Here is a 12,345-nt window from a genome sequence, read left to right on the forward strand (position 1 = left end):
ATTTGTACTGCAGACAAGCATCGCTTTAACTCTAATAAGAAGTATCATCTGTTGTGTTTACAAATGTAATAAAATAGAATATAAATAAAATATAAATGAACTAGGGCTGCAACTAACGATTATTTTCATAATCGATTAGTTGGCTGATAATTTTTTCGATCGGATAAAAAAATGTAAATTTTTCATTTATTTAAAATAATTTCATAAAGTAACGTAGGATGTAAAAAACAAACCGCAGAATAAAAACAATTTTGATAAAAATACATTTCTTGTTTTTATTTCCCTAACTGCCCCCCCCCCCGAGTTATGCACATTTGAGCCCAGGCTTGCCACACTGCCTCCCACATATGCCAGACTGCCCTCCCCACATATGCCTTATACCTCCAGATTTGTCCCTCCTTCCTCCCCAGGTATGCCGTATACCCCCCTGATATGTCATAGTGCCCTCATAGATTTTCAGACTCATTCACAGACACAATACTTTTATATAGGGCTGCAACTAACTATTATTTTCATAATCGATTAGTTGGCCGATTATTTTTTCGATTAATCGGATTAAAAAAAATGAATGTAAATTTTTCATTTATTTAAAATAATTTAATAAACGATGTTAAAGACAAACAGCAGAATAAAAAAACTGATAAAATGCATTTCTTGTCTTTATTTCCCAACCAGCCCCCCCAATTTATGCACATTTGAGCTGGCCACGCTGCCTCCCAGACATGCCACGCTGCCCTCCCCACATATGCCACTCCACTCTACCCCCAGATATGCCACTGTGGCCCCAGATATGCCTTATACACCCTGATACACCACTCCGTCCTCCCCAGACATCCCACACTGCCTCCCAGACATGCCATGCTGCCCTCCCCACATATACCACTCCACTCTACCCCCAGATATGCCACTGTGGCCCCAGATATGCCTGATACCCCACTCCGTCCTCCCTAGACATGCCACACTGCCCTCCCCACATATGCCTTATATACCGTAAATGCCTTATACACCCAGATATGTCTCTCTGTCCTCCCCAGATATGCCTTATACCCTATACCTCTGATTTCTGAATTATATGATCAACTCAAAGACTCCACCATATTCTCCAAATTAGACCTCCGTGGGGCTTACAATTTAATCCGCATTCGCCAGGGAGACGAATGGATGACTGCGTTTAATACCAGTTACGGCCACTATGAATACCTTGTGATGCCGTTCGGGCTATGTAACGCTCCCACTGTATTCCAGAGCTTTATTAACGATATATTTCGTGATATGCTGTTGTCTCATGTTATAGTCTATCTTGACGACATATTGATATACTCCAAGACTTTACAGGAACATCGTGCTCATGTCCGGTCAGTGCTCCAACAGCTCAGGGAGAACAACTTATTTGCCAAAGCAGAGAAGTGTGAATTTGAAAAATTTCGCACCACCTTTTTGGGTTATGTAATTTCTGAAGGTCATCTGGAGATGGACCCCAATAAGCTGGCCGCAGTTACTCAATGGCCTCTTCCTGCTGATCTTATAGGGATCCAGAGATTCATTGGGTTCACCAACTACTACCGCCGATTTATCAGGAACTTCTCCCAAATCGTTGCGCTCATCACCGCCCTTACTAAGAAAGGCTCTAATCCCCGTAAATGGTCTCCAGAAGCCCTCGCAGCTTTCCACCGTCTCAAAGCCGCATTTGCGTCTGCTCCTATCCTGAAAAGTCCGGATCCTTATAAACCGTTTATCGTAGAAGTGGACGCTTCTGAACTAGGTGTTGGAGCTGTGCGATCCACCCCTGCGCCTTTTTCTCCAGACGTTTCACTCCTGCAGAACGCAATTTACGACATCGGCAACAGGGAACTGTTAGCCATCAAATTGGCATTCGAAGAATGGCTTCACCTCTTGGAAGGCTCCGAAACTCTGATCCTGGTCTACACCGATCATAAGAACCTTATCTTATCACTTATCTCGAGAACGCCAAACGCTTTAATCCTAGACAAGCTCGGTGGGCATTATTCTTCACTCAATTTAACTTCCGAATCACGTACCGTCCTGAGTCAAAAAATATAAAGACCGATGCCCTTTCTTGACAATTTGAGGACTCAGATGCAGAGACCACCTATGATCCCATCTCGTTATTGGCACCATCAGCACTGATCTTACCCAACTGATTGCTGGCTCTCAATATCCACGACCCATTTCTCTCCAAGTTCCTAGCCAATATCTGTTTGTCCAGCCTCGATTTATTAAACCATTGCTCCCCCGGTTCCATGCTTCTCCCGTGGCAGGTCATCGTGGAATTCGCAACACCCTGTTCCGTCTTCGACAGACTTATTGGTGGCCCAACATGCGCCAAGACATCAAAGACTTCATCCGGGCTTGCTCCGTATATGCTCGCCACAAAGTTCCACGTTCCAAGAAGTCTGGGTTGTTGTGCCCCCTGCCTATTCCTGACCATGGAGCCACATACCTATGGACTTTATTACAGACTTGCCTAAATCCCAGGGCAATACTGCAATTTTAGTGGTAGTCGATTTCTTTTCCAAAATGGCTCACTTTACCGCGTTGCCCAAGTTACCCTCCGCCAGGGAACTCTCCAACGTTTTTCTGCGGGATATTGTTCGACTCCACGGCATGCCGCAAAGAATTATCTCTGACCGTGGTCCTCAATTTATATCTCGTTTCTGGAGGAGCTTATGCACTCATCTCGGCATAGCTATGCACCTCTCCTCTGCGTATCATCCTCAATCCAATGGTCAAACCGAAAGAACCAACCAGGTGCTCAAACACTACCTTCGTTCCTATGTTTCCGAAGAGCAGTCCAATTGGTCCCAGTTGCTTCATTTGGCCGAATTCTCATATAACAATTAATTTCATGAATCCCTACAGAATTCTCCGTTCTTTGTCACATATGGATTTAACCCTTCCATGTGGCCCTCTGTCAGTGTGTCACTAGATGGCAGACTACTCGACGACTTCTCGCAGCTGCCAAACAACAGAAGGCGGCTAATCTGCATCGCTCTCCTGCTCCATGTCTCCAGCCTGGTGATAAAGTATGGCTTTCTACCAAGAATTTACATTTACGCCAGAATTCCAGAACTCTAGGTCCCAAATACGTAGGTCCCTACACGGTTCGCTCTAGGATCAATGCAGTATCGTACAAGCTGGACCTACCTGTGTCCATGAAGATATCTGATTTTTTTCATGTCTCCCAGCTTAAGCCGGCAGATACTAATAGATTCTCGGATCCGTTTTGTATTCCTAAAGCCGCAGCAATTCAGAGCCAGGAGGAGTATGCGGTTCGTCAGATCCTTGATTCTCGCATTCGGAGGGGTCAGTTACAATATCTCATTGATTGGAAAGGTTATGGTCCAGAAGAGGGATCCTGGGAACCCGTCTCCAATATCCACGCCCCGGCCAGGATTCGTGACTTTCATTTACGCTGGCCTTCCAAGCCTGGTCCTGGGCGCTTGGAGCGGGGGATGGTGTAACAGCTAACAACTTACCTGCAGCTGCTACAGCCGTAGCAGCCTCCCTCAGACACTGCTGGACGAGACCCTCACGCATGCGCACGCCACTCCTAAGATAGCCGGACATTTTCTCTGTGTATTTATGCTAATAGTTTGAGGTGGGGTTATCTGCCTGGGGGCTATTTGAGGGCTCCTTAGCTGTCCACTCACTGCCTGTCAAAGAGTTTCATGCTTTGTTTCTCTGGGCTCAGTTGCGGTTTGTGTTTGCTCCGAGTTCTGACTTAGGCTTCGTATCACGGTTATCGTGACTTCTCCAACCCTTGACTTCGGCTTCGTCTCTCGTTTATCCGGACTTCTCCAATCCTTGACCTCGGCTTCGTCTCACGTTTATCCGGACTTCTCCAGTACTATTTCGCCTGCCTCTGGTTCGTGCACGGGTTCTGCACTGTGGCTCCTCAGCTACTGATCCTGACCATCCCTGGCCATTACACAATATGTCTGGAAGAACTTATTAAATATTCAAAAAATCTGCAAAAACAAGTCCTACACAGAGACTGAAAAGGAAAAGAAAAATTTAAAAACCCAACACAAAAAGGTCCCAATAACAGCAGATTTCCAACAATGACATCAATACCACAATTCACCAACCAATCCAATCAGTTTAAAACCAAAAAAATCAAACCCACATTACACTGTCTTTTTAATGAAAAGATAAACATAATGAAATGGCAAAATTCATAAAAACTATTTGAAGTAATAAAAACAAACACCTCCTCCACCCCCCAAAACCACTAATCCCACAACAGACCATCTCAAGGCAGCACATCCACATGTAAGCCCACGAACCCAAAAAATCATCACTACTTCCAACATTAATTCCACATGCCCAAAAAAGATCAAAACAAGCAAGTCCCCATCTCACCCCAGAACCCCCATCCAAAAACTCACATGATCACACCATGCCATCTTGAACAAGCATTAGCAATGAAACTAATTGAACCACAGTAAAACAATTTCACAGATACTAACATAAATGTATATAATACACATTTCGAAATGCAGAAAATGATCACAAATTAACCCCTTAAGGAACGGGCTCATTTTTCGTTTTGTACCCTGTGGGACCAAGGCTGTTTTGACACTTTTGTGGTGCTTGTGTTCAGCTGTAATTTTCTCCTCACCCATTTAGTGTACCCACATAATTTATATATTGTTTTTTTCAGGACATCTTATTTACTATAAAAAAAAATAAAAAAAAACATGGTGAAAAATTGAAAAAAAACACATCTTATGACTTGTATTTGAAAAATCTTTTACTCACCTAAAAAAGCAAGTAAAAAAACTAGCTAAATGGATTCTACTACTTGTCCTGAGTTTAGTAATACCCAATGTTTTTATGTTTTTTTGCTGTTTTTTGTAAGTTATAGGGCAATAAGTACAAGCAGCGTTTTATGATTTCCAAATCTTTTTTAACAAATCTGGTCAGTCTGCCTCCATCTCCTCTTTGGAACATCTTTGAAGCCGGTTAACTCAATTTAACCTCAAACCATATATTTTTGAAAACTAGACACCCCAGGGTATTCCAAATGCTGTTATTTTAACCCTTTCCATGCACCAATTATACAACTACACTTTGCCAAACTTTGTAATAGTATTTTTTTTTATTTTTTTTTTCCACACAAATTGTACTTTAGTTATAGATATACAGGTCCTGGTATATGTCACTGTCAAACAACCCCCCAATATGTGTTCAGGAACATCTCCTGAGTACAGCGATACCCCACATGCATGGGCTTGTCAGATTGTTTGGCTGGTAAAAGGCTACTTTTTGGGCATGCGTAATTCAGGTGGTCATTTGGTCATTCTGCCTCCATCTCCTCTTTGGAATATCTTTGAAGCCGGTTAACTCAATTTAACCCATTTAAACCATATATTTTTGAAAACTAGACACCCCAGGGTATTCCAAATGCAGTTATTTTAACCCTTTCCATGCACCAATTATACAACTACACTTTGTCAAACTTTGTAATTTTTTTTCACACAAATTGTACTTTAGTTATAGATATACAGGTCCTGGTATATGCCACTGTCAAACAACACCCCAATGTGTGTTCAGGAACATCTCCTGAGTGCAGTGATACTCGACATGCATGGGTTTGTCGGGTTGTTTGAGATTTAAAATGCCACATTTGGGAAGTGCGCTTTTTTTGTCCATTTTGGAAAGTCTGTACCTATGCCCTATCTTTGAGCTCAGCCACTCCAATTTACCCCATCAGCCTTTTTTTTTTTATATTAGACACCCCTTGGGTATTTGAAGTGCTTTTATTTTAACTCTATGTTGAGATTTGAGAAATTTTAGCACTTGCTCAAAATAATAAACTTTATTTTTTTATTTTATTTTTTTAATACTTTTTTTTATTTTTTTTATATTTTTTTTACACATTTTGCTGGTACTGGATGGTTCATCTAGTGACATCACTGCATAATTATTTTTAAATGTTAGCACTTTTTTTTTTTTTTTTTTGAATATTTTACTAATCACATTGTGATTAGAAAGCTGGGCTCCATTGACTTGCATGGTTGAATGCAGTACCTGTATTCAACCTGCAAGTGGAGCCAGAGTTCTCTAGACCATCTAGCGAACTTTTAAAAGTTGTTTGTTTCTTTTACAGGGCGGCCGCCATCTTCCTGATGGCGAAGAACACCGGCAGCTGCGGCTGTGACCGTTCTCCGGAGCGGTCACAGCCCACCCAGAGGTAAGTGTTTGGTGTCACTGGATGCCTCCTGATCGAGGCATTCCAGCGACACCATTTAAGTTTAGGAGGCGATCGTTGATCGCCTCCTAAACGCTTTTAAAACGGGCGTCCGCCGCCATACAATACATTACAGTAACGCCGTTTAAGCGAAGAAAGTGATCGTTGATCACTTTCTAAGCTTATTTAACTTTTTGACGGTTCAGGACCGTCAAAGGTCATTTAGTGACCTGCATGTCATGACGGTCCTGAACCGGCAAAGGTCGCGAAGGGGTTAAACAAAGGGGCTCACATGTACAAAAACAATGGGAAGAAAAACTTACCCAGTTCAATAGAAAGGCCTACACTGCATACCAGCAAGCTCAGAATGAGCTCTAGGAGGCGGAGTCAACCTGTCAGGGTCATGATCATGTGACTGATGACCAGTTTCAGTATATATATATGTATATATATACATATATATATATATATATTAGAATTGTGCATTCGTCTTCGGGCGAACATGAAAACGAGCACGAAGAGTCCGTTTTTTTCTTCGTTCCAAAGAAACGTAGAACAGAATACAGTGCCGGCAAAACGAAGGCGAAGACGAACACTCACAACCACGAAGAATCGAAGATCGTCTTCGTTTTCGCCGCGCAACCGCCAAAATTTCAAACAGGAATGAGCTGATCCTCGTCTGTCCAATCAGCTCGCTCTTGTGACGTCACGCTAAGGGTTTCGTCCAATGCCTGTGCTGCTGTTTTTTGAATTCTGAAACCGCCTTTATAAGACCAGAGCGAGAGATCCATTCATTTTTCGCTGTGACTGCTTTGGCAACACTGCTGTGCTGCATCCGAGCGTTACAGAGAGAGATAGTTCTGTGTGAGACTGGTAAGCCTCAGCCTACCATTTCTCACAGTGTACTCTTCTTCACTTCAGTTCTACTGAATTAATAATTTTATTAATTTAGTAATTTTTTTATTTAATTCTAAATTCTAATTCATAATCTATATTCTTCTATCTATAATCCATAATTTAAGTAATTCTTCTAATATAATTATATAACATAATATAATACATTCTAATTCATAATCTCTAATATGTAAGTAATTCTAATTCATAATCTATATTCTATCTATAATCCATAATATAAGTAATTCTAATCTATTATATAATTTAATATTAATTAATAAATCATATACTGAATCTGATTTAACCTCACTTTAGCTTAGTGGGCTTGAAAGCGTCTGCCTAGAGTTAGACTTAGAATAGTAAACCTGCATACTTTGCTACAAGCCCTCACAACCTGCAATACCCACCTTCATGTTCCCCACAATCAACTGAAGCCCAAGCAAACCTGCATACTTTGCTACAAGCTCTCACAACCTGCAATACCCACCTTCATGTTCCCCACAATCAACTGAAGCCCAAGCAAACCTGCATACTTTGCTACAAGCTCTCACAACCTGCAATACCCACCTTCATGTTCCCCACAATCAACTGAAGCCCAAGCAAACCTGCATACTTTGCTACAAGCTCTCACAACCTGCAATACCCACCTTCATGTTCCCCACAATCAACTGAAGCCCAAGCAAACCTGCATACTTTGCTACAAGCCCTCACAACCTGCAATACCCACCTTCATGTTCCCCACAATCAACAGAAGCCCAAGCAAACCTGCATACTTTGCTATAAGCTCTCACAACCTGCAATACCCACCTTCATGTTCCCCACAATCAACTGAAGCCCAAGCAAACCTGCATACTTTGCTACAAGCTCTCACAACCTGCAATACCCACCTTCATGTTCCCCACAATCAACTGAAGCCCAAGCAAACCTGCATACTTTGCTACAAGCTCTCACAACCTGCAATACCCACCTTCATGTTCCCCACAATCAACTGAAGCCCAAGCAAACTTGCATACTTTGCTACAAGCCCTCACAACCTGCAATATCCACCTTCATGTTCCCCACAATCAACAGAAGCCCAAGCAAACCTGCATACTTTGCTATAAGCTCTCACAACCTGCAATACCCACCTTCATGTTCCCCACAATCAACTGAAGCCCAAGCAAACCTGCATACTTTGCTACAAGCTCTCACAACCTGCAATACCCACCTTCATGTTCCCCACAATCAACTGAAGCCCAAGCAAACCTGCATACTTTGCTACAAGCCCTCACAACCTGCAATACCCACCTTCATGTTCCCCACAATCAACTGAAGCCCAAGCAAACCTGCATACTTTGCTACAAGCCCTCACAACCTGCAATACCCACCTTCATGTTCCCCACAATCAACTGAAGCCCAAGCAAACCTGCATACTTTGCTACAAGCCCTCACAACCTGCAATACCCGCCTTCATGTTCCCCACAATCAACTGAAGCCCAAGCAAACCTGCATACTTTGCTACAAGGTATACAGGGTGGACCAAGAGATCTCCATAATTATCTGTTATTGTTCTCTGTATTGTTATTATCATTTTCCTGTTTCTGTGCCTGAATTGTCTATTACCCTTTTTTTTTTCTCTCTCTCTATCTATGCTTTATGGCCTAGGAATGCCTTTACTGGGAGTTTCAGCATTTTTCCACTGATTGTTTTATTTGTTTTTATTTGGTAAAATTTATGTCATGCCTGTCACTACTTAAGTGTGTTACATTTTACTTTCTATCTTTCTGCTCCACTAACCCCTTATCACCTATATCTGCCCTCTTACTGCCCCCGTCCACTTTAACACTATTTAACACTCTCTATTACAGCTCTCACAACCTGCAATACCCACCTTCATGTTCCCCACAATCAACTGTTTTTTTGCCCGCCTATCCGCCCCCCTGCCCCAGTGCTGTTCTAATATATAGACAGTTAAGTACCGGATCTATTGGATCACGCCAGTAGGGGGCACCAAACTCTGGATCCCTTTATTACCCACTACTCCCCATTAAAGCATTCCAGATCCTATCCCTCCCAATCTCTCTGCTGTCAAAGCTATCCCAGTACCTCTACACTCAACCTTTATATGTGAAACCTACCTGCATTTGCTCTACCACTCCTGTCCTATTCCTATCATTCTCAACCAGCAAACTCAATCAACATGCGCAACCTAACCAATCTTATTCCTATCATCTCCAACCATAAACTCCCTCCCGTCTTTAACTGTGCCCTATGGAATGCCCGCTCGGTATGCAACAAACTCGCTTGTATACATGACCTTTTTCTATCCCATGCTTTTAACCTCCTAGCTCTTACTGAAACCTGGATCCCCTCCCAAGACACTACTGCTTCTGCTGCACTCTCCTTCGGAGGACTACACTTCAGCCACACTCCTAGGCCTGATGGCAGAAAGGGTGGTGGTGTAGGCATCCTTCTCTCACCTCACTGCACCTTCCAGAATATACCAAGCCCTCCCTCCCTCTCATTCTGTTCCTTTGTAGCTCACACAATCCGTCTTTTCTCTCCACTCTCTCTTCAAATTGCTGTCATATATCGCCCTCCAGGTCCTACCCCGCAGTTCTTTGACCACCTTTCTGCCTGGCTCCCTTTCTTCCTCTCTCCTAACATCCCCTGTCTTATTCTGGGTGACTTTAACATCCCTTTAGATATATCTAACAACTCTGCTAGCTCCAAACTCCTCTCCCTGACATCTTCCTCTGGTCTCTCTCAATGGACTAATTCCCCTACGCACACCGAGGGACACTCACTTGATCTGGTTTTCTCCAGATCATGCTCCCTTTCAGATTTCTCCATCTACCCCTTCCCTCTGTCTGACCACCACCTCCTATCTTTTTCTCCAGTGCTAACCCCTAACAAGACAAACTTACAGCGCTCACCTCATACTTGTAGGCCATTACCAGAAAATACCATTACCCAACTGTCAGCCTCACTCGAACCTCTCTTACCTTCCTTGTTAACCCTTTCCTGCCCAGACACAGCAGCCTCTTTTTACAACAACACACTTGCTTCATCCCTCGACACCATAGCTCCAATTACTACAAGTTACCCCCGACAATTTAAACGCCAACCATGGCATACCAAAACCACACGGTATCTTCAGAAGTGCTGCCGCACAGCTGAGCGTTACTTCAGAAAATCAAAATCCAGCGAAGACTTTACTCATTATAAATTCATGCTTCACACCTACAACTCTGCCCTCTCTCTCGCCAAACAGCTCTACTTCTCCACTCTCATATCCTCTTTTTCTTCCAACCCACGACGCCTTTTTTCTACTTTCAACTCCCTTCTCTGTCCCTCCACACCCACACCACAAAACTCTCTCACTGCCCAAGATCTTGCTACCCACTTCAAAGAGAAGATCGAGACTATTAGAAAAGACCTCTCTTCCTTACAACTCCCTCCTACACCACTCACCACCACCCTCTCTACTCCTACTATACTAACTGCCTTTTCCCCTACAACCGAAGAAGAGATAGCCACTCTTCTTTCTTCCTCTCACCCAACAACCTGTCCCCTTGACCCTATCCCTTCACACCTCACAAAGTCTCTATGTCCATCCCTTGGTCCATCACTTACCCACCTATTTAATCTTTCTCTATCATCTGGATCTGTACCATCTGCCTTCAAGCATGCGTTAATCACACCAATTCTAAAGAATCCTTCCTCAGACCCCGTCTGTTTGACTAACTACCGCCCTATCTCTCTGCTTCCTTTTACCTCTAAGCTGCTTGAACGGATTGTGTACAATCGCCTCACTAACTTCCTCTCCTCTAATTCCCTCCTTGACCCTCTACAGTCTGGTTTCAAACCCCTTCACTCTACTGAAACAGCTCTAACAAAAGTCTCCAATGACTTGCTCTCTGCCAAAGCTAAAGGTCACTACTCTATTCTAATACTACTGGATCTCTCTGCTGCTTTCGATACTGTTGATCACCACCTTCTTCTTGACTCACTTGCTTCTATGGGCATTCGAGATACAGCTCTCTCCTGGATCTCCTCATATCTGTCTAACCGTTCCTTCTCTGTCAACTTCTCAGGCAACACATCATCGCCCCTTCCACTTTCGGTTGGTGTCCCCCAAGGTTCAGTCCTTGGCCCTCTGCTGTTCTCTCTTTATACTTCCTCTCTTGGCAAACTAATCAACTCATTTGGCCTCCAGTATCATCTATATGCAGATGATACCCAAATCTACCTATCTTCTCCTGATCTCTCTCCATCTCTCATGTCCCGGATCACCAGCTGCTTGTCTGCTATTTCTTCATGGATGTCACAACACTACCTGAAACTTAATCTTTCTAAAACGGAACTCATTATCTTCCCTCCCTCTATCTCCACTACCTGAATTCTCTATCACCATTTACAACACAACTATCTCTCCTACTAACCAGGCCCGATGCCTTGGGGTCATCCTTGACTCAAACCTCTCCTTCATCCCTCACATTCAGTCCCTCGCCAGATCCTGCCGCCTGCACCTAAAAAAATCTCTCGTATCTGCCCATTCCTCACCCAAGAGTCCACAAAAACTCTGGTTCATTCACTTATCATTTCCCGTCTTGACTACTGCAACACTCTTCTGGTTGGCATTCCACTGTCTCAACTCTCTCCTCTACAGTCTATCCTAAATGCCACTGCTAGGCTCATCTTCCTTGCACGTCGCTCCTCTTCTGCTTCCCCCCCTCTGTGAAACCCTCCACTGGCTCCTGATTACCTTTAGAATTAAATTTAAGATCCTGGTACTGACATATAAGGCCATCCACAATACTGCTCCTCTGTACATTTCTGACCTCATTAGCAAATCCTCTCCTACTCGATCCCTATGTTCCTCCCATGGGCTAAGGCTCTCCACCTCACTTGTCACCTCTTCCTTTTCCCGTCTACAAGATTTCACTCGAGCTGCCCCATATCTCTGGAATCTGCTCCCAAGGAACCTTCAGAATTCACCCTCCCTCCCGACATTCAAGAAACATCTAAAAACCCACTTCTTCAGAGAAGCATACCATCTTAGCTGCTAGAACATCCTTGTCATCGATACTCCCACCACAATACTTCTCACCCTTTCTCTATGCCTTATGTTTATCACCCCATTTTCCCTCTAGATTGTAAGCTTGCGAGCAGGGCTCTCTCCACCAAATGTATCGGTTTGTCTTAGTCTGTCAATTCTTGTCTTGTCATATCCCTTGAATTTATGTATTGTATTA

General features: G+C 43.3%; 1 protein-coding gene and 1 long non-coding RNA gene across 2 annotated transcripts in view; one reads left to right on the plus strand and one right to left on the minus strand.

Annotated features, from left to right (window-relative positions):
- Positions 1–12,345, plus strand: part of PRRX1 (paired related homeobox 1) — a 379,246-nt gene that overhangs the window by 109,698 nt on the left and 257,203 nt on the right. The window lies entirely within an intron of this gene.
- LOC128499751 (uncharacterized) lies at positions 9,066–11,488 on the minus strand. The gene is made up of 2 exons (XR_008354806.1): positions 10,942–11,488; positions 9,066–10,906 (listed from the first exon to the last, which is right to left on the minus strand). It is a non-coding gene; the product is annotated as an uncharacterized LOC128499751 (long non-coding RNA).

The sequence above is a fragment of the Spea bombifrons genome, chromosome 6, assembly GCF_027358695.1.
Source record: "Spea bombifrons isolate aSpeBom1 chromosome 6, aSpeBom1.2.pri, whole genome shotgun sequence".
NCBI classification, from domain to species: Eukaryota; Metazoa; Chordata; class Amphibia; order Anura; family Pelobatidae; genus Spea; species Spea bombifrons.